We start from the raw sequence: 24,364 nt of genomic DNA on the forward strand, positions 1-24,364 counted from the left end.
AAAAAAAAATAAATTTTTGTCTGCATCCTAGTTTTAAATAGTCAATTCCTACTGATTTTGAGCTGAGGAAAATGAATACGTTAGTGAATTGTTTTTATAAGCTCTTGTTTTCAAGATACACAAAAGCTCACTGGAGAAAGATGCACTTCAACCACACATTGATTTGAAGGTAAAGTTAGAAATAAAAAATCAGGGTAATGAACATTATTAAATAGGTCCTGTTTAGGGATTGCAATACCGGTGTTTTGAGCTATTTTAAAATTCCATAATACCAGTATTTGCTGAGGTAAAATACCGGTATTTTCGGTATCAGTTGAAAATAAAAAATTGTTTTTAATAAAAGTGTGTTTATTTATTAGATATCTACTGTTGCCTTAAATGTGCAATTCTTTTCTAACCAGAAACTTCTTGTTAGTACCTTTCTTGTCAGTCCCAAACTCAATCTATTGATGCAAAAATTAGGCTTCAAAGCACAAATTCATCGACTATCTGTAAACAAAAGTAGCGGAAAGAGTACAAAATGATATGATATTTTCTTCAATAGAGGGTGTGGTGAATTTCATTTTTGTGTGTTCATGTGCACCATATTTTTATTTTTACCACTACCTCGATCACACTCGTCCTTTATCTAAAAGTTAATTTCAAGTTTAAGTAAAAATATATTTGTGCTGCGAATAATTTATTCAAACTGATAACAAATTGCAGCCATACTTTATGATTCATTTTTTAAATATTTATCTCAACTGTACTGAATTTCGAGAAAAAAGTTTTCTTGCAAGTAAAAAAAGTGGGTTAATTTGTTGTTCTGTTGGCGTGTAGCAGTGTTGCGCTATTTAGCTGTATAAAAACTTGTCAGGTTGATATTAAGCAGTTATAAAGTGCTTTCAAGATTTACATAGATTAATGGCATAGTGAACTGGAAAATATTTGCAGATTTACACATTTACAAAGAAATTTGAAAAGAAAAAAGCAAATAAAAGAAACTTACAAAAAGAATCAAATTTAGTTACATTCATTGTAAATTTCCTACTAAAAGGGTAATAAATAGCAAATATAAATCTATCCAAATCAAGGGGAACTCGTGGAAGATACTGTTAATATTTGAACAGAAACGTCTCTCGAAGAGAAACTACAACTGTAAATTTAAAAAAAAGAAAATAATACTACACACAGTACCAAGGAAAAAAATTGTGTGTCCAAAAACAGCACGAAAAATAAAGAATTTTTTGAAAATGAAGGACTTTGAGGCAATAAGTGGAGGTGTATCGCACATTATTAACAGTACCACTGACAAGCTTGAATTCAGAAAAAGTTTTTCAACTGCAGGAAATGTGCACATTAAGTGAGCTTCAGGCTTAGTAACAATTCAAAAGATGAACTGTTCCTTACTGAGGTTTTATTATAATAGTTGTTCTTGAATTTTATAATTATTCGTTAACAATAAATTTTCGTAATTAATACACTATTTACACAAATTTATGAAAGGTAGCAACGAAGCAATATGATCCTTTTTTGAGAAATTTCCAATACCAGTATTAATACCGGTATTCCAGTATCACATTTTGAAAATACCGAATACCAGTATTGCATTTTTGGTCCGGTATCACACTTCCAAGTCCGTTTCATTAAACAATGTTTATTTTTTCCAAAAGCAGTGGTTGCTTTTGGCCTATTGCTGCAAACGCTTCATTTTCAATTGCTTCTTGTACGTCAAGGAAGGATCATCCCTTGTAATAGTTCAGCAGCATTTGGCGGTATTAACTTGTCGCAATGACCTTGATATCTGTGTTGCAGTATAAAGATATCTTGGTGAAACCTTGGCTCATTCTCCTCGCTCATAGCTCTACAGTTTATAAGCAAAATGTTCCCAAGGAAGAGAAAGTAATAGAGTTTCAGAGACATATATTTTAAAAATGGTCACAGAACTTTGGTAGGGATTTTTTGAGAAACTGTTTTCAGTTTTCATTTTCTCTACTACTTAGAAATACTTGTAATACACCCTTAAAGGCTTCTTAGGTGTTTTACTCTTACCCTACAAAATTTTAATTCAAAACAGACATCTTAATAATTTGGCGTATTTGAAGAGCTGTTAAAAATTCTCTTCAACCATTGCTTTAATATACCTTGAAAACTTCCGACTAAGGTATAGGAAAACCATCTTTGTTCACCGCTTTCCATGAAGTTATTATTCTCAGTAGAATGAGCATGGGTGGAAGCAGAAATGGATGGATCTCCTTGAGGCTCATTCTGAGCATTTTTCATCCCAGAATTTAAATTTCTTGATGTTCATTTGGGTTTTCTGTAGTGCAATATTCTAATCCAACAAGGGGTTGAAGTTCAAAAGACATTCAGTCTCTTGGGGGGTGCTTCTATCTGCCAGGAAAAAGGTTCATTAGTGAGATTTTACCACCCCAGTTGGTTCTCTATCTTGAAAACTAATTTATGGTAATTGTCGTGTTTAGTGAGGCAAAACACTTCGGAATTTGCTATTTTTGAGCTGGATGCATTTTTGGTGTTGGGTGGTGTAATCCAAGGCTGTGGAGAGACTTATTTAGGGTGAAGGAGTTAGAGTCGTTGAAAAACATACCGACTCTGGTTTTTTTTTTTAAATCTCTAATTTTCACTTACCCTCCCTTACATTAAAAAAAGAATGACTACAAATGGGTTTGATTTATGTATAAAGATTTACTAATAAGAAAATAATTGCTGTTGGAAACTAGCTGGCTTCTTTATTTATCGAAAATTCATTTTCTGTAATAGGTGCTTCTGTCGACCCGCTAGTTAGCTTGTTTTTTAACTTTCTTAAACTAATAGTAGCTGTCAGCAAATGGTTTTGTGGTCTAACATTTCCAGTAACAACTTTCAAATAAAAATAATATATTTTTTACTTCGATCTCAGTAACAAAATAGTAAAAGGAATGTAAAAGGGTCCCTTATTCCTGGAGCAAGTCGGAACTCGTAGCTCGGTTGAAAACTTCTGAGGTATTTGACAAATTCAAATATGTTTTAATGAGAAAGCATGAATTAAAAGAGTCAATAAAATATATCTGATGTATTTAATGCTAAAGATTGTTTCTAAAATCTTCGTTCTCAATACGATTTCTTGGTTACAGCACTCAATAATTGCAGTTAATCTTAAAAGCTTCATATTAAGGTTAATTCTAAAGCTGCCAATTAAAAAAAAACTGAGGGAAGAAGAAATATAGGTATAGTAAAAGCTATTTGCATTTCTTGTATAATTTGCTCAAGACGTACATGTCCTCGATCTCTCTTCAGAATATAGTGCCCTCTCCTATTTACAATTAAATTTTATAAAAGAAATATAAGATTTGTTGGGAAATTTTTTTTTAGAATTAAAGTATTTACATACTTTTTATAAACTCTGAAATTAACTTGAGGCATCACCTACCAGATAGGTGTCACCCGTGGCGGACCTCCCCTTCTTAAGAAAGGTTTTTGACTTTGAAAAAAAGCTTTTTTTCTCTTAAGTTACAGCTTTCAAAAATTGAAAGCACACGATTTAATGAACATCTATTTGTTAAACATTAAAGGGAAGTAAATTAATCCTTTTTAATTTTTAAAAAAATGGGATTTTTAAGGAGGTCTTACTTTACTACGGGAAAATTTGATTTTCAAACTGAGCTTCTATCGCTATATGCACCTTAGGTTTACATAAATGCAACCCAAAAATTTCATAAAAAGGTATTAATATTTTAATCTCTGTTTGGAGGTTCCCCCTTCCCATGAATGGGGGAAATTGAAAAAACAGGAAAAAAAAATAAATAAATAAAAAAGCCGGTGTCAGAGTCGGACGTTTCAAAATCCAGAAGTCGGAGTCAGTCATTTTCCTTCTGACTCTGCAGTCCTGGTGTAATCAGCAAAATCTTTTGCTTCAAGACTTTGTAGTCTCAATTTTGCAAAAAAAGTGAAACATAACGATGAACTGTACCAAAAAAAAAACAAACAGCCTGATTCAAATCATCATTCTGCAAACAACTTGAATTTAATAAAGCTAACAAAGGAAACAATTGCAAAACATTTAATTGATGGTTTTGTATCTTTGACGTCCCCCCCCCCCAAAAAAAAAAAACTGCAAGGCTACCAAAAGACCTGAGGTACCAAATTTACTCCAGGAAAACTTCCTATAAATTACAAATAAAATTAACAACCTGGTTAAACATAGAAACTGCAATACAGGTCTGACAGTACACTCCTGTATACAATTCTGATGGTAATGATGACCTATTTGTATCTGTTTAGCAGGTCAATAGTATTTTAAAAGTAAAAATTCTTATTCTCAATAAATAATTGCAAACATCATGTGTCTATGTTTTATTTTGTACTTGGGCAAGTAAGGGTATTTATGACTAAGTATTTTTCTTACTTAAGCAGAATACATCAAAATGTCATTTTAGGTTTAAAAATTGTTTTTTCTGGAAAAAAGTTTTAGTCTAAACCTAATGTATCTAAGGCAGAACTGATTATCTGTTCCCCCTTTTCTCACCTTGCTGTTTCTTCCGCAGAGTATGAGAATATTATTTTTTTAATTCAAAGGCATAACTTTATAAACTAATTTTCTTCCCTTGGTTTAACACATTTTTAATCTATTAAACAATATAGCTGGGTATATTAGTCCTAATAGTCCCAGTCATATTAGGCATAAAAAATGCAAAGCACGATGTAGTTTTGATTTTTTAATATGTTGTTTGCTTCAGTTAGGGTAGTGTAAATCTAAGTTTATAGTTTTCAGAAACCTGTGCTCGCTGCGTTAACACATTTAAAACTGAAATTTTCAGACTTTTTTTAGTTTTTCTTTTATATAACTCCTAAACTGCAAATTTTGATGCTAAATATGAGTGACTGTTTTAAAGTATGCTAAATGTTCCACAATTTAATCTCAGGGTGACAGCAGGAATTGTGGAAAAATTTTCCCTGACTACGTTCACCAAATTTCCTTGATTTATGCTATGTTTCCTCTCTTTGTCTTTCTTGAAAACCATTGCATGTTTCAGAAATGAGATTTTTCCGGCTTTTGCCGGAATTCCGGCTTTTTCTGTTGACTTTTAGAACCTTTCCTCCTTTTCCTCCTTTTTTTGCTTCTTTCAAGCCTTATTTTTCTCAAAAATCGGAAAAAAATAAGATTTTTTTAAAATTTTCGGTTTCCGATTTCTTATTCTTTCTATTTTTCTCCTTCGAATCTTCATCCTCCGCGATATCTGCCAAAAACGTATGTTTTGGAATCATGCCAACAATGTCAAACACGTGCTGCGCCGAAATTTGCATGTCTCATTTGAGATTTCAATCTTTTTGCATCCTGCAAGTATTTTAATCATTTTTAATGTTGGGTGATTTTTCACTATATGCTACCTTATATCTGCTTATTTTATTCATCATTTCAATAATATTTTTATTTCTTTAATTTATTTTAGAAAAAATGCAAAAATCAATCAAAAACTGTGGCATAGCACCCACAGTCCCAAAATTTTAAAACTTGGTGTGGTTACTGTTTTTGTGTATTTAAGAAAGTGTAAAAAATATTTATGGTGAATCTCAAACCGTTTAGGGTTTACAGCCTGTTAAAAGTTTATGATTAAATGAGATGGCTGCATGTTCTTTTAATTCCGAAATCGTATTAAGAAGTTCTTAAAGACAAATTTTGGGTTCCAATGCAAGGAAAAGGATAACCAATCATTTATATATATATACATTTTTTTTTTTTTCAATTCTTATTATGAAAAGTATGTTCTATCACATAAAGAAATTTTAGATTTTTCTCTCTGTTGTACATTTTTACTTTACAAACAGACCTAATTTTAAAATTTATGTTCTCACTCGTTTAACACTATAAACTCAAATTTTTTAATGAAAAAAATGTATTTTTCTCTAAAAAATATGAAAAGTTGACACTATTGTGTGATGCAGCCAAGATTGACCTCTGACTCCCCCAATCCTTTGTTCAATAACTCAGGGGTTAGAAATTGGTGACTCTTTTTCAAAATTTAGATTTATTAATTAATAAACACTCTTGCAAGTAATGGTACAATGCAGCAAACTGTACAAAATTATTACTTACACTTAATTAAATACGTAATACCTTTAAAACTGGTAAATTAGCCATTTTTTATTAAATTTTTGAATATCATGGCTTTTAGGTTCTATTTTGATGAGGTTTTGGATATCATCCCTTTTGCGAAATTTTTTTTGGATTTCCTCCTTTTTGCTCTCTGACCACTCTCATCCCTGATGTTTAGATAAAATGCAGTGTTTAAAAGTTTTAAGATGTTAATAAAAATAAATTTAAATAAGATGCTTTTTTTTTAAATTAAAGTAAACATTTTAGAAAAAAACATTTCAAGTGAAAAAAATTTATTTCAAAAAATTGTTTCAAAAAAATTATTCAAAAAAAAAAAAAAAAATGCTTTCAAAAAAAAAAAAAAAAAAAACTCCATGAAACAGAATATTAAATTATCCACATGGCAATATTTTAGGAAGTCTGAAACACTTTACTTCGAATAAGCACTTAGCATAAGAAATCTAAGAAATACTCTTAACCGTACGGGACGAACGATGCACGTTTGCGTCAGAGGCGACTACTCATCCTGTCCGAATCACGCTTATGTGCGTTCCGGCGGATGTTACTCAAGAATCCGAGTGACGCTCGTGTGCGGCTTGATTTCGGAACAAAATGTTCATTATCAGATGCATTACTTATCCATGTTCTGTCCAAATGATTGGTCTTGAACATTAGTGTCTCACTCTCTGTCGTCAGAATTGGGTCTGTCAAGTGTGTGTGATTTATTAGATTTCGTGAAAGAAAATATAAACACGTGCTAGCAAGTGAAAACGGAAAAACATACTCATTTTGAAATGACTGTTTCTAGTTTCGACTTCATTTATAATAGGATTTCATGGAAGATATTCTAGCAAGGGGTTTTACTTTTAGATTCATTTGTGTAGCCATGGTGAACACGTCATCTTTCTGAGGAGGAAATATCTAAATTTATGACTGATTCATCTTTGGATATTTTGGGCGATGTTGAAACAACTACAAATTATTTTTATTGAAGATCTTTATACAGTAGTTACTTTCCAAAATCATATGCTGAAAAAGAAGGCAAAGAACTTAAACAGAAATATGTCGTTTGCTCAAAGCACAATAAAAGACCTAACAGTACATATGAGTCTAAAATGTGCAATGATCAGTGCTTTGAAATTTTTCATGCGGCTTTAAAATATTAATTGTAACAATATTCTTTAAGTATTTTATAATATTAAGCACAAATATTTTCCCCGTTTTGTACAAAATATATATTGTTTAATTTTGGTAATTTTAGTTACAGTAAAAAAAAAAACATATTTTTTGTATTTTTATTGTTAAATATCAGTTATTTTCATCAATTTTTTTTGGTTATGATTGAAATTGATACATTTCATGATACGTTAAAAAATAGTTTCATTTCTTCGCAAAGTGTACATTTTACCAATTATTATGTAATGCATACTTTCTGAAATTGCGCATTAGTCTTAGCAGGAGAAATTGCCCCGGCCTGTAAGCACAGCCCGTGTGTAACAGCTTGACGTCCTGAGGCAGTGCTGTCTTTGTTGAGCTGCCATCCCGAGCGGGTTAAAGACAGAAGCAATATTGAAAAACATTTGAATTAAATTTCTAGCAGCACAATAATTGTTGCAAGAACAACAAATAACAGTGAAAGTATAGAAGTAATATAATTTTATACTTATGTAAAGAAAGACACATTTATCTAAAAAAAAAAAGAAGTCTTTTGACATCTATTCATATGGAAATATTCTCTAATCAAGAACTTAGGTCTTAATGAATGAATTTTGACTATTAGAAATAATAAAAATATTTACTTATGTACACAAGGAAACTCAATTTTAAATGATTTCATCATTTGTGGGAAAAAAACTCCCTAGATTCCTTTTTCTAACGAACAATTAAAAAAAAGTCAATGAATTTCAAAACATACATGAATGTAACTTTGGTTTTAAAATAAAAGGCTGTTCAAAGTCTGAAGAAAAAAAGAACCTTCGTATAATCTACGGCGACAGTGAATACGATGGCAAAAAAACAAAGTCTATTTTGATTTAACATTTAATTTTAGCAATTAAATTAAAAATGGGATTACTTTCTATGTTTAAGAATACAGGGTTTTACTTTTATATATTTATTTGTCCTAGAAAGCTGTAATTATGAGGAATTTAGTTTACATGATTTTATTCTAGGTTATTTACAATTAATCATGTCTTAACACAGTAAATTATTTCTTTGATTATTTATTTATGTCAGGGCCCATTATGTGTAGTATTCTTTTAGGGGTTGTTGATTTTCAAACACTATTCCCCCTATAGAAAGCTCCAGCAATGAGAAAACAAAATTACAATATTTTATTCCTTATTACTTAATTAATCATCAAGAAATTAGGTTCAAATGAGGCAGTGCAAAGCAAAGGGATATAAGTGGACATTTTCAAGTTTTGAGTAAAACCCATTTAAAGTTGGGGGTCTAGGTAATCTTCATTGAAAATCTTTTCTAAATCATGCTGAAAAGCAGTACCAACCAGCAGGGTTGCCAGCAGATTTCAAGGGACAGTCCCGTATTTTGAAAAATTTTCCCGTCTCGGGGAACTTCCATACGGGACGGCTAAAGTCCCGTATTCTAGTAGATAACAATATTTTACAGAACAAGACATTTTTTTAAGAGAAAAAAATAAAGTAAAACAAAAAATTTGAAATAATCAGCAATAAGAAAATCATATGGCAGTGCAGCAAACGCTAAAATTATTTTAATTTTGATTTGGTTTGTCTGTTTTTTTTTTTGGCGGCAGACCATGACAAATGGTTGTTTCTTCTTTTCTCATTGACTAATGTTGAAAATATATCTCTGTGCTTGCGCAGTCAATCGCAATGAGAACAACTTTTATATTTTGATAGGTGACATTTTGTGAGGTTAAATGCTTTGTTGCGATTGAATTTTTCAGATTTATCAGGAATAGACATCTCAAAAACACCCCCATTCCCATTTCACTCCTAGATTTTCTGTTCTTAATTCTGGCAACCCTGCCTACCAGGGCTACTAGTACTGGCTCTTGTTCGAAGACAGATGAGAGGTTCTCCTACCATTTGTACTGGTTATCTCCAAATTTTAAATTTTGGCACTTACATCCCTTCGCTTCTCACTGCCTCAAATGTGAATATTAAGCATTCATTAACATTAATTCATAAAATCTTCATGACTTTCCTAACATAAAATCCTTCTTCTTAAACGACGTAATAATTCTCCTAAACTATATGGCGTATAGAGCACCACTTAAGCTAAAATTGTTGAACATTTAATGTTCTTTAAAACGGATAGTAACATTCAGTATCAAATGTTACATAGTTTAGGAGTTATAAAGGAAAAACTAAAAAAAGTCTGAAACTTTCTTAGTTTTTCGAGTGTTACATAGCGAGCACAGGTTTCTGCAAACTTAGATTTACACTACCTTAACTGAACCAAACAACATATTAAAAAATCAGACCTATCTCCTGCTTTGCAATTTCAGCCCTTTTTATGTAGATCATGACTGGACTATTATGAGATGCATTCAAAACATAAAAGATAGACTTTAAATCTAGAGCGTTTCCCAAAACCACAGGAGGCAAACAGTCTAAGGAACAAACAAAGATAGGAAGTTGATTAATATAAGAATTAAGCTGTGACATGCTTCTGACCGGTTGAAGAATGTTTTAATGCTGGGAAAGTTAACAAGGAATTTTAATTTAATACTATAAAAATCACATAAAAATGAGCCTTACATCTTGTATAAGTTGAGCAATGCCTGGAGTAATTTTGAATTCTGACTGAGCAGCACTTAAATCTGGAGAATTTGCTATCAGATGTGACAGAGTTGATTGATTTTTGCATGAGCAAGTAATTTTAGCTTGAAGAAGTGCAGCTTCTAACTCTTGCACCTAAAAAGAAATTAAAAAAATAAAAATATTAATAATAAGGCATATCTAAATACAAAATTCAAGTACAAAGAAAAAAGTAATTACACACGCAGTAGAATAATTCTATTTAGGTTAAAAGTAACCATTCCATAGTCGCAGCTTGCCCAGAGCTGCAAGTAAATGTCAAACAGCTTTTTAAGGAATCTAGAAGCTGCAGTTTCACACTTGTTGAGGATCATCAGTCTGAATAGCCACAACAGAGCTGGAGTTTCTTTCCTATTGCATTGTTGTTTTTTTCACTTTATTATGCTTAGCAGCAACAAGTTTGCATACCTCTCTGTTGCGCTGAACTTTAATTTTGCTACCACTGCAAAAGTAATCTCAGCTTCTAAGAGAGGTTAACTGTCTCCAGCTGTTACAGCTATTTCAAACTGCTGATATAAGTAGGTTAAAGCTGCAGTATAAGGACTTTCGCTGTTCACTTCTTTACGCTATGAAAGAGAAATATTGTCTCCTCTAAAAATTTATCACTCAAATATCAATATAAATTTATGTTTTAATTAACTCTAAACGAGTTTTGATGAAATTTTTTCTTGATGTCTGCATGTAATTGTGTTTAAAGTTGTCTAAATTGCAATTGGATATTCCAAAAGAGCTGTTTGTTCGTCCTTAGGGGCAAAACAATGTTTTAATTTCAAGTTATTTTTTGTATTAATCTACTTCCTAATTTCTTGAAGGCATTTCTTAATCCTTCTCTATCAGTAAAAGAATATTTCATGTCACTTGCAGGTCCGGCTCCTGGGGTAGGCAACCTAGGCAGCCGACTAGGGAGGCAGATTTTAGGGGCGGCAAATTTCAAAGTTGAATTTTTTTTTTAAAGTATGAATATCTATTTCAGCGGTATAAATTTCTTAGATTCAATGCTAAAGAAAATAATAGTTTGAGTGTGTACCAGTGTTTTGATATGCAAGACATAGTTGGGAACTTAACTAGAAATTCAATTGAATTTTAGAGGCGGAAAATTGCCTGATTTAGAAGTCTTTTGAAAATACTGTTGTCTGTTTCAATGCAATAAGATGCACTACTTTAATGCTAAAAATGATAACTCAAAGTGTGTATGCTTGGATATGCAAAACCCACTTTGGAATTTAACTAGAAACTCAATTTAATTTTAAGCACTTGACTTATTTTAATTTTATTAATGTATTATTTTTTCTTATTATTATTATTATTATTATTATTATTATTATTCAATGGGGGGGGGGGCGGCACTTATCAATATCGCCAAGATCAGCAAAACTACTAGAACCGGCCCTGGTCACTTGGCAAGTGTTATTGACATAAAGCTTTCAATTTCTTTCTTGTTAGGAAAGTTCCATAGAAAAATATTTCAATTTTCAAATTAAATCATTTTTTGTCAGAAAAAGTATAATTTAAAAATATCAACAAAGCATCTCGGATTAAGCAGAACCTCGGAATTTTGAGACTTGGATTTTTGAGACTCTACTGTAGTTCTTCTATGGTTCTGATAATAAAGTAAATCTTAAATGTACTGTACAAAACATATAATGTAAACCACACACTAAATAAACTTAACTTATAGTTCTAACATCTCTTAATGTTATACATATTTCTTTGAAAGGGGATACTGTGTTATATTTTAAGTTGTATTGTATCATTACCAGTGAATTTTATATTTAAACCTTTTATTTGGCAACACAAGCATATTCTTTTTATTGTGGTGATTCTGTAAATAACTATTGTTCATGTTGTCTGGGATTTGCATATATTTTATTTGAAGTACAGTAATATATCATTACATCTTGTCTCATTATAGCACTCATTAGGACATATTGCACTTTTCCTTTGTCTCTCGAAAAATTATATTTGAAACAATGTTGATTTACAGGAGGGAAAAAAATATATTCCTCAGAAAGAATATTTTCTCTGTTTCTTAAATCAATTAACAAAACTAGTATGTTTTTCAGACATCTAAATTTGTTGCAGTTTAAGTTGCAACTTTTGATTTTTTCATCATCATAAAACAATAGAAATGATTAAAAATATTTACTTTATGTTAAATGAACATTTAGCAAATTCATTTTCTTTTGTTTTTATTAAGAAAATTGCCTTAATGTAATTTTGGTAAGTGCATACACTTGTCATAAATTTATACCTCATTTGAATCACTGTTTTTTTATAACTTCGGGTATACTGTGTTTTGAAATACATAGAGCTTTTTTATCGTCTCCCGACAAACGGGACATAATGAGCGATTACTGTATTATTTAAAGGACTTCCAAGTCCTGCAGATTGCCTCAGCATGGCAATGGGAAGAATTGATATGAAAGTTGGGAGTATGGGTACCCTACTCCAGGTCGGGTCACGAAAGGCATGAAAGCCGATCTATTATGCATAACCAAAATTAGTGAGTAGACTCAATCTAAGGTGTGAGGCACTGTGCTGAAGGAAGCCAACTTGCCTGTGAAACAACCCTTATGGGGTTGGATCCTGGCACAGAAGAGGAAACCAGAAACCTTGCTGCTGGAGGAAGTGATGGTTCAAGCCTGCAACCCACCGACTCTATAGTGTGGGGGGGGGGGGGGCAGAATGTACTCATGAAAATTGTTCAAAGGATTCCACCATAGCCGTGCTGCATTTGCTCTTCTGAGCATGAAACGGCTAGAGGTCATTTTGATATTGCATTATAGGCCAGTCAATGAAGGTTAAAAAAAAGGCTTTTTCACAACTAAATAGGGGAAAGCTCAAATTTTTGCAGGATGTTAGTACTTATAGTATACACCAAAAAAACACAAAGTCCCGATCCTCACCCCTCTTGCTTCTTCCCCCACCCCTTTCCGAAACATTGTAAGAGCAGTAGGGGAATGAGGGGCTAGGTGAAATGGCTAAGATGACTGAGCTATTTGAAAATGAACAAATTAGAAATGGATCATTCCACGTCAAATCGCCTAAATTAAATAGTCGGTCACACTGTCATGTCTCCGATTTTGTCCATTATTTTTTTTACAAACAGATATCTATGAGAAAAGCCTAAAATAATTTTTTTAGAATTTTTGAAAAAACATTACGCTTTGGAGAATTTTTTTCAAAAATTCAATTTTTGATCATTTTTTGGAGTCGCCGTTTCGGCATGAATTTAGAAAAATCTCTCTAACTTCTTGATTTTTCGACCAACTAAGCCGAATTTGGTATCAATTTCAAGCAAATGCTTTCCACCTTCAGTGTAAACAACAGAAAGTATTCTGTGAATAGTTGAGTGTTGCTATTCCTTATTTAAAGTCGGTTTTTATGCTTTTTCAATAAGGAGATTAAATAAGTCATATTTCCAGAGTACCTACTATGATCTGCATCAACTTTTTTTGCAGCATATTTAGATCATTCTGTTGCTATGTAAAAGAAAGTAGAAGGATGTTTTTTGTTGATTTGAAATAAAAAAATTAAGTTTGTTTTGCAGAAAATGCAAGTTTTCTATTTAACAAAAGAAGCACCAAGTAATGATAACAACAATTATTGATTTGTAATTTTCTTTCCTTTTCCATATTTTTCCACTTCATTTAGGAAAGAGTAAAATATTTAAAAATTTTATGTGTGCTCAAGCCCATGAGAACGATTTTAGTATGATATACGGGCCTCGGGAAGAAAATGTTGGAGACCACTGTAACAAATTATGTCACATACTTTTTATGTACCTTAGTTTCAACGTTTACTAACTTAATCATATACAGAGTTATGACTAATTTAATCATACACAGAAAATGCACTGCAAAAAACAAAAAGTAACATCAACAAATTATAGCTTTTTATCATTATGTCTTGGGAAGAAATGTTTGAACAAAACTTATAGATAATAACATAATAATAATCATTTAGTTGAAATGGAGCAACAAAGTAATGATGTTCACTTTGAGTTTTTTCTATCATAAGGCAATTTTTTGTGACAAAAGTTTATAGTTCATTTGTGTCGCCAATAGTCTACAAAATTATATCAAGGCTTGGCTATTTAAGTCTTGCCTTAACTAAATCAGGAATAGTGTATTTTAACTGATTATTTTCTCACAGCGGATAATATTAACATTTGATATTACTTTTGGTTATTATATTTTAGTCTTTTATAAGGGGTCAACTTCTAACATCTCGTTGGTTTGGTCCGAAATATTGTTACAGTGCATTCCCCTAAAGTGTCCCCACACAGATGTGCAATTGAACAAAGCTTTACGACAGATACTGTTTGTAACACAAAATGTTTTACAATTGCAAGATATTAATTGGAGAAGTTCACTTGAAGCAGAGGTAATCATTATGAGCTTAGCCAGCCCTACTCTTTTGGGGGAAATTTAAAACCTAATCAAGTTTGAATCCAGTGGTAAACCCTAAAAAGATGTAGGCGAGTGGCGTCTGAAGTTGCTAAATCAAAAGTTGACTTAAGAAACATTTTTGTAATTACTTGCTTACACACAAACTTTTATTCAAACTTGGTTAAGTTTTAAACTTCCAGCAGAAGAATGACATTGCAATATACTTCAAGCAACAGACTGATTCCTAAGCCCATGATAATTATCCCTGCTCCAAGTGAACTTCTTCCACTAATATCTTGCAATTACAAAACATTGTGTGTCACAAACTGTAGCTGTTGTAACACTGGGTTTGATTACACGTCTATGTGTGGACAGTGTAGTGGAATGCAATGTAACAATATTTTGGACAAAACAACAAAATATAAGATGGTCCTTCATAAAAGATTTAAAATAACCAAAAGTAACATCAAACGTTAATAATATCCGCTGAAAAGAAATAAGCAGTTGAGATATACTATTCCAGATTTATTTAAAGCAATACTTAAATAGTTAGCCATGCAATGATATTATTTTGTAGACTATCAGCGACACAAACGAACTATAAACTTTTGTAACAAAATATTGCATTTTGGTAGTAAAACCTTAAAGTGAATGTCATTTAATTGCTGCTCCATTTCAACTAAATGACTATAAATGGATCATAATGATATTATTATTATGATCTATAAATATCTACTAGCTGCGTTGCCCGGCTTTGCAAGTTCTTACTCTAAAATAAAAGTTATGTCAAGTGATGCATGTTCAACAATCAGGCTTCAATTAATGAAAAAATACTAAAATTTACCGTTAAAATAATCAATCTTATAGAAAGAAAACGGCAAATCAAAAATTTCCAAATAAATTAAATAGCCTTCCTGATTATCATCTGCTGGCAGTACAAAAAAAAAGAAAGGTGATATTTGATCAAAAGGGGATATTTTAATCTCAAAACAAAAACACTGCCCAGAAAAAAAAGGGCCAACCTTCTGAATTGCTTAATTCTGTTCCGTTAGGCTTTAAAACGCTTTTAAATTTCCCCCCAGTGTTTTTAAGGCCTTGGCTCTTTTTGAAATTCAAACGAATTAAATCAATTTCAGGGGTATTTTTCGTGGGCTTTCGAATGGCCCGAAGTTGGAACTGATAGGAGAACTATTTCGGGTAGAGCCATTTAATGCCATTTTCGGGCCCTAAAATAAAAATTTGAATGTTTTTTTTTTTTTTTTTTTGGCGTTCGACCCCCCCTTCTATATTTCTTCCCCGTTTCCCAAGTATCTCCCTGCCAAATTTGGTCCAGATCCAACGAAAACTGTATAGCGAATATACACACGCACATATATTCTTTGTTTTATTTATAGAGATAAGTTTCGTTCAAACATTTCTTCCCAAGACGTAAGGATAAAAACTATAAATTTTTGAAGTTACTTTTTGTATTTTGTAGTGAGTTTTCTGTGTATGATTAAGTTAGTCGAACAGTGAAACTGAGCTGTCTACACAACAAGGGGTTTACAACAGCCGTCCCCAATATTTTCCTTCCCGAGGGATGCAGATCATACTAAAATCATTCTCGTGGGCTTGAGCACATACAAAATTTCAAAATATTTTACTTTTCTAAATGACATGGCAAATTATGGAAAAGAAAGAAAATTGCAAACTAATTTTTGTTATCATTACTTTATGCTTTTTTTTAAACGAAACATTTTTGCACAAACCAATTTCTAAATATTTGGCACCAAATTTTTAGCATTGACATTCGTCATGCTTTATGATGCTTAACGAGTTGCAACATTTCACAAAACAACGGACCACACGTCAGATTGGCTGGCCGGAGGTTGGGCACTACTGGTTTATAAATTTTTTAGGAGTGAAATAAAAGGAACACCCTGGAAACAGCATTATTTTTTGAGCTGTGAGCATATAATCATAGTACTGGTCTTGGAATGTTTCCAAACAGTTTGGGGGGGGGGGCAAAAATTTGTTTTTTTTTTAAGTGTATTTCTTAAGTACTAACATTCAGCAAAAAATTAGCTTTTCCCTAATTTGCTGCGACACAAAACCAAGGCTATTAATCCAAGAGCCCTAAGCAGTTTTTTGCATCTAACTTGCAAATGAACGAATGTAGAAACAAAAAATTTGGATAATATGTGCATTAAATAGTTTTTTATTGAAAGCGTCATAGAAAATTGTATATGTGTATTGCAAAAATGATTTATAAGAAAAAAAAGCAAACTTTGCAGAAAAGTCTATTGTTGAAGAAAACAATATCACAGTGTTATATAGTAAAATGTCATAGAAACAATACAAAAATAGGTCTTAAAAGGAATGTGTCCTCCCAACTTGAATACATTGGCGGCATCGGTTTTCCTTGCTATTTATTAAGTTGTTTGACAACGGAATAGGAAGGGAAGACCAGACACAAAGTAAGCCTTGTTCCAGCTCATGTAAGGACTTTGGAGGAGGATTTAAAGCAGCAACCTGTCTGACAAGATAGTCCCAAATATGTTCTATCGGATTCAGGTTCGGAGATCGAGCTGGCTATTCCATTCGTTCCAAATTGTAATCCTCAAGATACTCCTCAACAGTCCAAGCTCGGTGAAGTCGTGCATTACTTTCCATCAGAATAGAGTCATTACCAATAGCACTAGCATAAGGGCGGACATGTGGATCAAGGATCTCATCCCGATATCTCAGACTAGTCAGAGTTCCTCCATGGAGCATATACAGGTCAGTATGACCGCAGAGCGAGATCCCAGCCTAAACCATGATTCCACCCACTACCTCTATAACTGTGGTCTTTCAACAAAGTTGAATTGATGGTATCTATTGGGCTGCTCCCTCTAGATAAGTAGACGCCCTAAAGCACTCTCAAATGTAAATTTGGACTCGTCTGTGAACAGCACAGAAGCCCATTGCTACTGGGTCCGATCCTTCGCCATGGTCCGTTGAGCGGAACACACACAACTGGTCGTCTTGCATAGAGACCTGCATTGTAAAGACGATTTTGCACTGTAGTAGCAGAGATTCTTCCTTCTGATGCCACAAAGTGGTCTGCAACGAGCTGCGGCACAGTAGTGGTTCTCCTTCAGGGCGAAAGCACTAGAAAACGTGATCGGCATGGAACAGGTCTTCTGGACACAGAATCTTCTGATTGGTATTGATCCCAAAGTCGCTAAACAACACTACAGGACACATTGAGTCGTCTAGCAGCACCAGCCTGAGACAATCCCATTTCCATCCATCCAACTGCCCGTCACCTTAAAGAATCAGGCAACAGTACGGAAAATAGAGTATTACTCTATTGACTATTGTCACCGAAATTGCCAACAACAGTTGAAAATCAACACAACTTACACACAAAAGTTCGAAAGCATGATATTTGCATATTTTTTCTCACTCATAAAGATATGTTCTTTTTTATAAAATAAAAGTGGCAGCTATCTATTTTTCATAAATGGTTGAAAAATTTGTTATTATCATTCATGCAAACTATGCATTATATTGTTACTGCCATTTTTTTAATAGTGAGCTTCAATAAACATGTTGTACCTTAACTTTTTGAGGCCAGTGTATTATTACCAGCATTAGACTTAATGCTCTGAATCTCATTAAAAAAAGTAGCCTAAAACTTTCAAAAATGTTGGAAAAAAAGTAGCATTGATTACACAAGTGATGTATTGAATAAACAGTGTAATTGAAAGTTATACAGTTGCAGAAAGTTGTAAACTTTTTTGTTGATGGAAATAAATACAAAAAAAAAAAAAAAAAAAACTACAACTTAGTCAAAAAAAGGGGAGGGGGAGGGGAGGGGAGGGGTAATTTCTTTTTTTTTAATGACAAGAACTAATTCCATTCAAATAGTGTTATTTTTGGTCACTGAACAGTTCAATTAATCTTTGCAATTTATATTTTCTTTCTGTTTCCCATGTTTTATGCTACTTTCTACAACAACCGGAACTATTTTTATGTGAATAGAAGGAAAAATCAACAAAAACAAAGCACAAATTATCAAGAAAATGCTGCAAATAGCTATTTTAAGGATGCAATAGCATTCACTTATCACTGCAAAAAATTTCAAGAAAGCTCTTTTGTTGCAATAATTAGTTTCTCTGTTGCAAAACCTAAGACCTTTAATAGTACAGCAGTACTTTTAAAGAGTACTGACTGAGTGCTTATGCCTGTAATTTGATCAATCAATTCATGGAACTGCAACTCAATTCGGGGGAAAAAAATTCCTGTGTTTTCCGTGCATGAATCTGTAGCATTAAATGAGCAAACACTGATATTTATATAAGAATATGAATATCCTGATAGTTTCATTACAGGAGGAAAAAAAACATAAACAAATGAAAATAAAAGAAAGTAAAGAAGGATTCATTTAAACTGAAATAATAACATGGTAACTGGAAATTTGCATTTAAATTCTTATTAAAAAAAGGAAGACTTCTCAACCATTCATTTCTTGGACCTTAAAAGGTGAAAAATGAAAAGGTTAAGTAGAATAATAAATATTGATTACTAATTTCATGCTCTCTAAATTAAATTAGCTGAAAATTCAAGTCTCAAGTCAAAAAAAATTAAATATTTTTTGCCTTTATAACAGACATTTTAATATTTACTTAAACAAACAAATGAAAAAAAAAACCCTTTAAAATCAAATTATGCGAGGGATTACTTAAGAGATTCATGACATTCCTGATAGATGTTAACTGAGTTTTTTTTCAGCTGTTGGTCAGTTTTAAGACTCCTGTTTGAGGACTAGTACAACAGAACCCTGGTTGCAGTGTTTACTTCTGTTGAACCCCTCTCTTTCATTTTGTTATTCAAAGGATAAAGTATGTTTATCGCATGCAGAATTGCATTACTTATTTATTACAAGATATTGTAATATTTCTAAGCTACAGCTTTTTATTTGCTGTATGACCACTTTACCCTATCAGGTACTACCTATTCTATTATAATTTTCAAATACAGACATACAGTTTATGGAGTTATCTGACAATTTAAATCAAGTTATTACTGGAATTATCTCAAATAACTTAGAAAGCTATGTAAATAAAGACATGCCATTAGTTTATGAAGAACTCAGCAAAACATACACCATTCCAAATTTAATGTTATTTTCATTTTTTTGAGCTATGGCCATATTGCATTGGGAACATTACACAGGTTAAATTTAAAAACAAAATTATGAATGAAACATTTGAAGATTGATTAATTAAGCAAAACTTAAAATACCTTTCTTTTTAGTTTTTGAATTTCCCTTAGTTCTTTACTTGAGTTAACAACAGGTACATTAACAACTTTTCTAGCAATACTTGCATACTTGATAGTATTTACCGTTTCTGCAACACTTGATGGTGCTAAACTAATGCATGCAATCATTATAGTGCAACTATTTCCACCAAAGGAATCTAAAAACAAAAAAAACCAGAAGAGTATGTGGGAAAAGAATGAAAATACAAAATTGTAGCATATCATTATATCATTCACTAGCAGTACCTGCACGGGGATGCCCATGCTAAGAATTTAAAGGAAGTACGTTGAATACCCCCCCCCCCTTCAGAAATGAAGTGATCATTTTTCTTCAATAAAATGCGTGTACACTTTTCCAAAAAAACCTATTGAAATTTCTTTGGAATTTAAGACTATTCTCCAAAACGCATAAAAAGATAGACGCCTGCGGCAACCAGCTGGTATGCCTTTCTATGCAAGCAGCCCCAAAGGAGAGGGCGGCCGGGGGAGGCAAACTCTCAATGTCTGTTTTATCGGAAAATAACAAAAAAACATGTCCACTTTCAAGTGAATGCTTAATTTTTTTCAAAGTGTGTGTGTGTGGGGGGGGGGGGAATGAATTAAAATTCCTAAATGAAAAAAAAAGAAGCAAAAGCAATTTCTGCTGATTGCTAAAACTTCGGCTATGCTTGGAATTCGTGGCGTGCTCCATATTAAAAAAATTGTTAAAAAAAAAACCTTTGGCAGATTTTTTAATTTTTTTTTTCTCTGAAGAGGGTGAAATGTTTTTACTATTACATAGTTAAATTTTAGAAAAGAGGCCTATATAATTTTTTCGCAGTATGAGTTTAGAGAAAATTAAGCCCAGGGGAAAAAAAAATGCAAAATAAAGGTTTTTTTTTTTTATTTCAAAAAGCTATCTGCAAAAATTCTTTTTTCGTCATACTTAAAATTAAATTTCTTACATTTTAGTACAAAAAAATATTTTTCTGGAGAAACTGGTTTGTGGTCTGTGGGGTAAAAAGTACTAAAAACTGCTGAAAATCACATAAAACATTGAATTACTTTTTTCTAATCAAAATATCAATGTAAATTACAGCCTATAGCCTTCCTCAATAAATGGTTTATTCAACACAAAGAGAATTATTCAATTTTAACCAGTAGTTCCCAAGATTAGCACATTCAAACTCTTCAGTTTTATATTATTAGTATAGATACATACAAAGTGTGTATATGCAAAGAAATAGCTAGAGTTTTCCTCAAGGTGTGAAAATACTCCTTGATACTAAAAACCATAATAGTGATAAATTCCACAAAAAGAAAAAAAGAAAAAAAAAAACACCCCTAACATTCAAGGATGAGTTGGAAGATGACAGGGAAATAATAGATGCCTACTATTTTGATTTTTTAATCTTTAGAATGTTTTCCTCTTATAGGAAAAAAAAAAGAAAGAAAATATTCAAATGAAATACTTTTACATTACTTAATTACTTTGTTTCCCATTCTCCATGATGCTAAATTTTCATTCAAAACACATAGCATGAAAAGAGACTTGACAAAATTTTTGAGGCATATTTTCTGTTGTCAATTCACCTCTCTAATAATTTACTGTTTCATCTAATCAATCACAAGCATAATCGGTCATGTTCACTTTTCAGTTTTAAAGAGATGGCATTTCTTTCATTGAAAAAATATTGGAAGATTGGAAGAAGCTTGGGAAAGCTGCTGTCAACTAAAAGAACTGTTAACGACAATCTCATCAGTAATGAGGACCGCATTTAAATCTCATTAATGTTATTTTGTTATTTTTTTTCTTCAAAAATGACAAATAACCATTTTCATAATTTGGTACCATTTTCACTGTGATTTTTCAAATAACTTCCTACAACTTAAAAAATACTACTTATAGAATTTTATTTATAATAGCTTTTACCTAACTTCTTTGGACGATGCTCTTTTTCAAGTGTAGCTCCTGATGCAAGAAATATTACTGTAATACAACATGTAGAAGTGGTATACAAATTTTGAGCAATTTTATGGTTCAGGAAAGCATGAGGCTAAAGTGTTCAGAGCCCTAAAAATGCTTGTGGCCCAATAAACTGAATAACAAAATTGGCAAAGAAGGGCAATAAGAGGGCTTTGGGAACATTTTACCTTAGTTGTGTAACTCTTGAATTCGCAGTAGATAATTAGGACATAAAGAGTAGTCTGTTAACCTTCCAGGGTAGGACATTTTGCCAGCAAAAAGGTATTTCTTCCAAGACAGTTGAAAAAAACACAGCAAAAATAGAAAAAAACAGCAATAATTGGAAAAATGGCTAATACAGAATTACAAAGAAAGTTTGATTTAATTTTGTTAATTAAGGTATAGTAATTATAAAATACATTGTAAATAGATTATTTTAGCTATCAAATTTATTAATTATATTAATTAATAAATTGAAAAATCTGCATTTAGTAATAAAAGCAATCATTTTAAATCTCTACTACAACATATTACAATATACTAATGCAATAAATATGTTTATAAAACTAAATCTTTTGATAATAAAATTTGAGATAGGCGAATTTATTAAAAATTATGGTTGGCACATTTGCCAAATGTGGGGAAGAAAAACTGTGCTGGCAAAAATATTTTTGCCAATATTTGCCTAAGTAGCAAAAATAGATTTGCTTTTTTTATGGGGATTGGATGTAGCTAGCTTAAGGTAAAAGCAATTTTGACTGTATTCTAATAATTTTAATGTTTCAAAACTTAAAATATTCAATTGCATCAGTAAAACAGAAGCACACGTTTAGTTTGTATGGTTTTAGTAAATTACTTTTCTAATTAATACTGCAAATACAGAACAAAATAAAATGGAGATTAAATAACAATAAAAAAAACCTCACAGACCTTGGTTTAAACTACTAAATATTCAAAACTATTAAATAACAAATTTTCATATTTTATTTAATTTTTAGCAGAGAAGTAATGCGAATTTCGCAATGCTATCAGAGTAATAAAAACTTAAAGAGGTAAACTACAATTAGTATGAACTATAAATATGAAAAGAAAAAAAAAGTCTAACTCATATTAATTGTATTTTTATAAGAGAAAATAACTCATAAAATGGTTCAAGATCATTCAAATTCATTTTAATTCTCCACATCAGGACACATTAAAAAACATTGCATTAAAATAAACAAGTTTCAACACATTACCTATTTCCTCAAGCATAACATTAAATTATTTTAATTATAAATTACTATTAATGGAAACAGAATTAAGTCTTGATTGTATATTTTGATTTAAGCTTCAATTAGCTTATGTATAAATATATATAGTTCCTTTGTACATTTTCATAACACAGTCAATTTTTTAGATTTTATAGGTTTTTAACAGGTTTCCTCCAGTTTTTGCCATTATCCTTTCAAACATAAATTTTCCGCAAAACAACCAAGATACAAGGAAAATTTTTATCGTTAAGATTTTTTCCCCAATTTCATTTAGATTTTTAAGCTATTTAGTTGAATAACACGGAAAATTATGGCTTTTTGCCTCTGAATGAATAATGCATTTGTTTTCCATAACTAAAGCAATGGATATCCGATGAAAGCAATTGAGAAAGGCAGAAAAACTACCTGTACTTCTCCAGTTTTACAAGACAGTCGTCTTTACATTATAAGTTAACAATTGCTTTCCTGTCTTACAAATTGTTAATTTAACTTTTACATTTAAAAAATTGAAAACTAAAATTTTTTGAAACATTTATCTCTTTGAGCAAGTTAGATACTACTACATTCATTTTAAGCTAGAAAGCAAATAAAACTAAGATTAGAATTTTATCAAAGCATGCTTAATGTTTTTTATCAATTGGTGTGGAAAATATTGTAAGAAATCTGTACTTAAAGTCATTGTAAAAATTCTATTTTTGCCACTTCAGCAAAAGCTGGCAATAACCTATTTTTGCTGGGCAGAAAAAAACTGGTTTTTCCACCCCTTGCAAAAACTTGCAACCCTGCTACAAACAAGTCTGCTTTATTTCCGTATAGTTCCTCAACACAAAAATCTATAAGGCAATAATCAACAAACGAAATGCAGCCAAGAGTTAAACTGTAATTTCGTTACATATATACCTACATACATATAGGGAAAGAAAATATTTACCTCTTAAGAGCTGAGTAAGTTTAGAATTTCTATATGGTACATGTTTTTTTCTGAGATACAATGCTTGAATTACATTGGATAGTTCAAACAATCCTTTATTTATATGACTCCCTGTAATTGAAAAACAAAATCAACATAACAAAAAAGAAAATCTTTAAAAATGATTTTAAAAGAATAAAAACTTTGCGCTGAAGATTACTTGATAGAGAAACACTATTAACTTCATTTGTTTTCCAATTTAACTGCATTTTGTTTCATAGGTTAATTTCATTCAAGCAATGTGGAAAATATGTTAATAAGTTAGTTCAAAAGGTAAAGGAAAGGCACAAGGTATTTTACTTCAGTGATATGGATAATGTATATTCTGTATCTATTACTACAATGCAAAACTTAAAAAATTACATAAACTACATCTAGTCACAGCATGCATTACAAAAGTGAGTATAAAAACTGTAATGTCTCTTTATTGCACCGCATTTCATTTTAGTATAGCATTCTTTACATTTTGCACACAAAATTGAAGCATCACAAACTATATTTAACACTACCTTTAAATTAATGTAACTCCTTTTTGCATCAAAGGTAAAGACAACAGTTTCCAAGACCAAATGTTATTCACACTATTAAAATCTGTTCGCGTCTGTCTGTCAGTAAATCTGAAGCTTGATCTTCATGAGAA

Source organism: Uloborus diversus, chromosome 3 (genome assembly GCF_026930045.1).
Source record: "Uloborus diversus isolate 005 chromosome 3, Udiv.v.3.1, whole genome shotgun sequence".
In the NCBI taxonomy this organism is placed as follows: domain Eukaryota; kingdom Metazoa; phylum Arthropoda; class Arachnida; order Araneae; family Uloboridae; genus Uloborus; species Uloborus diversus.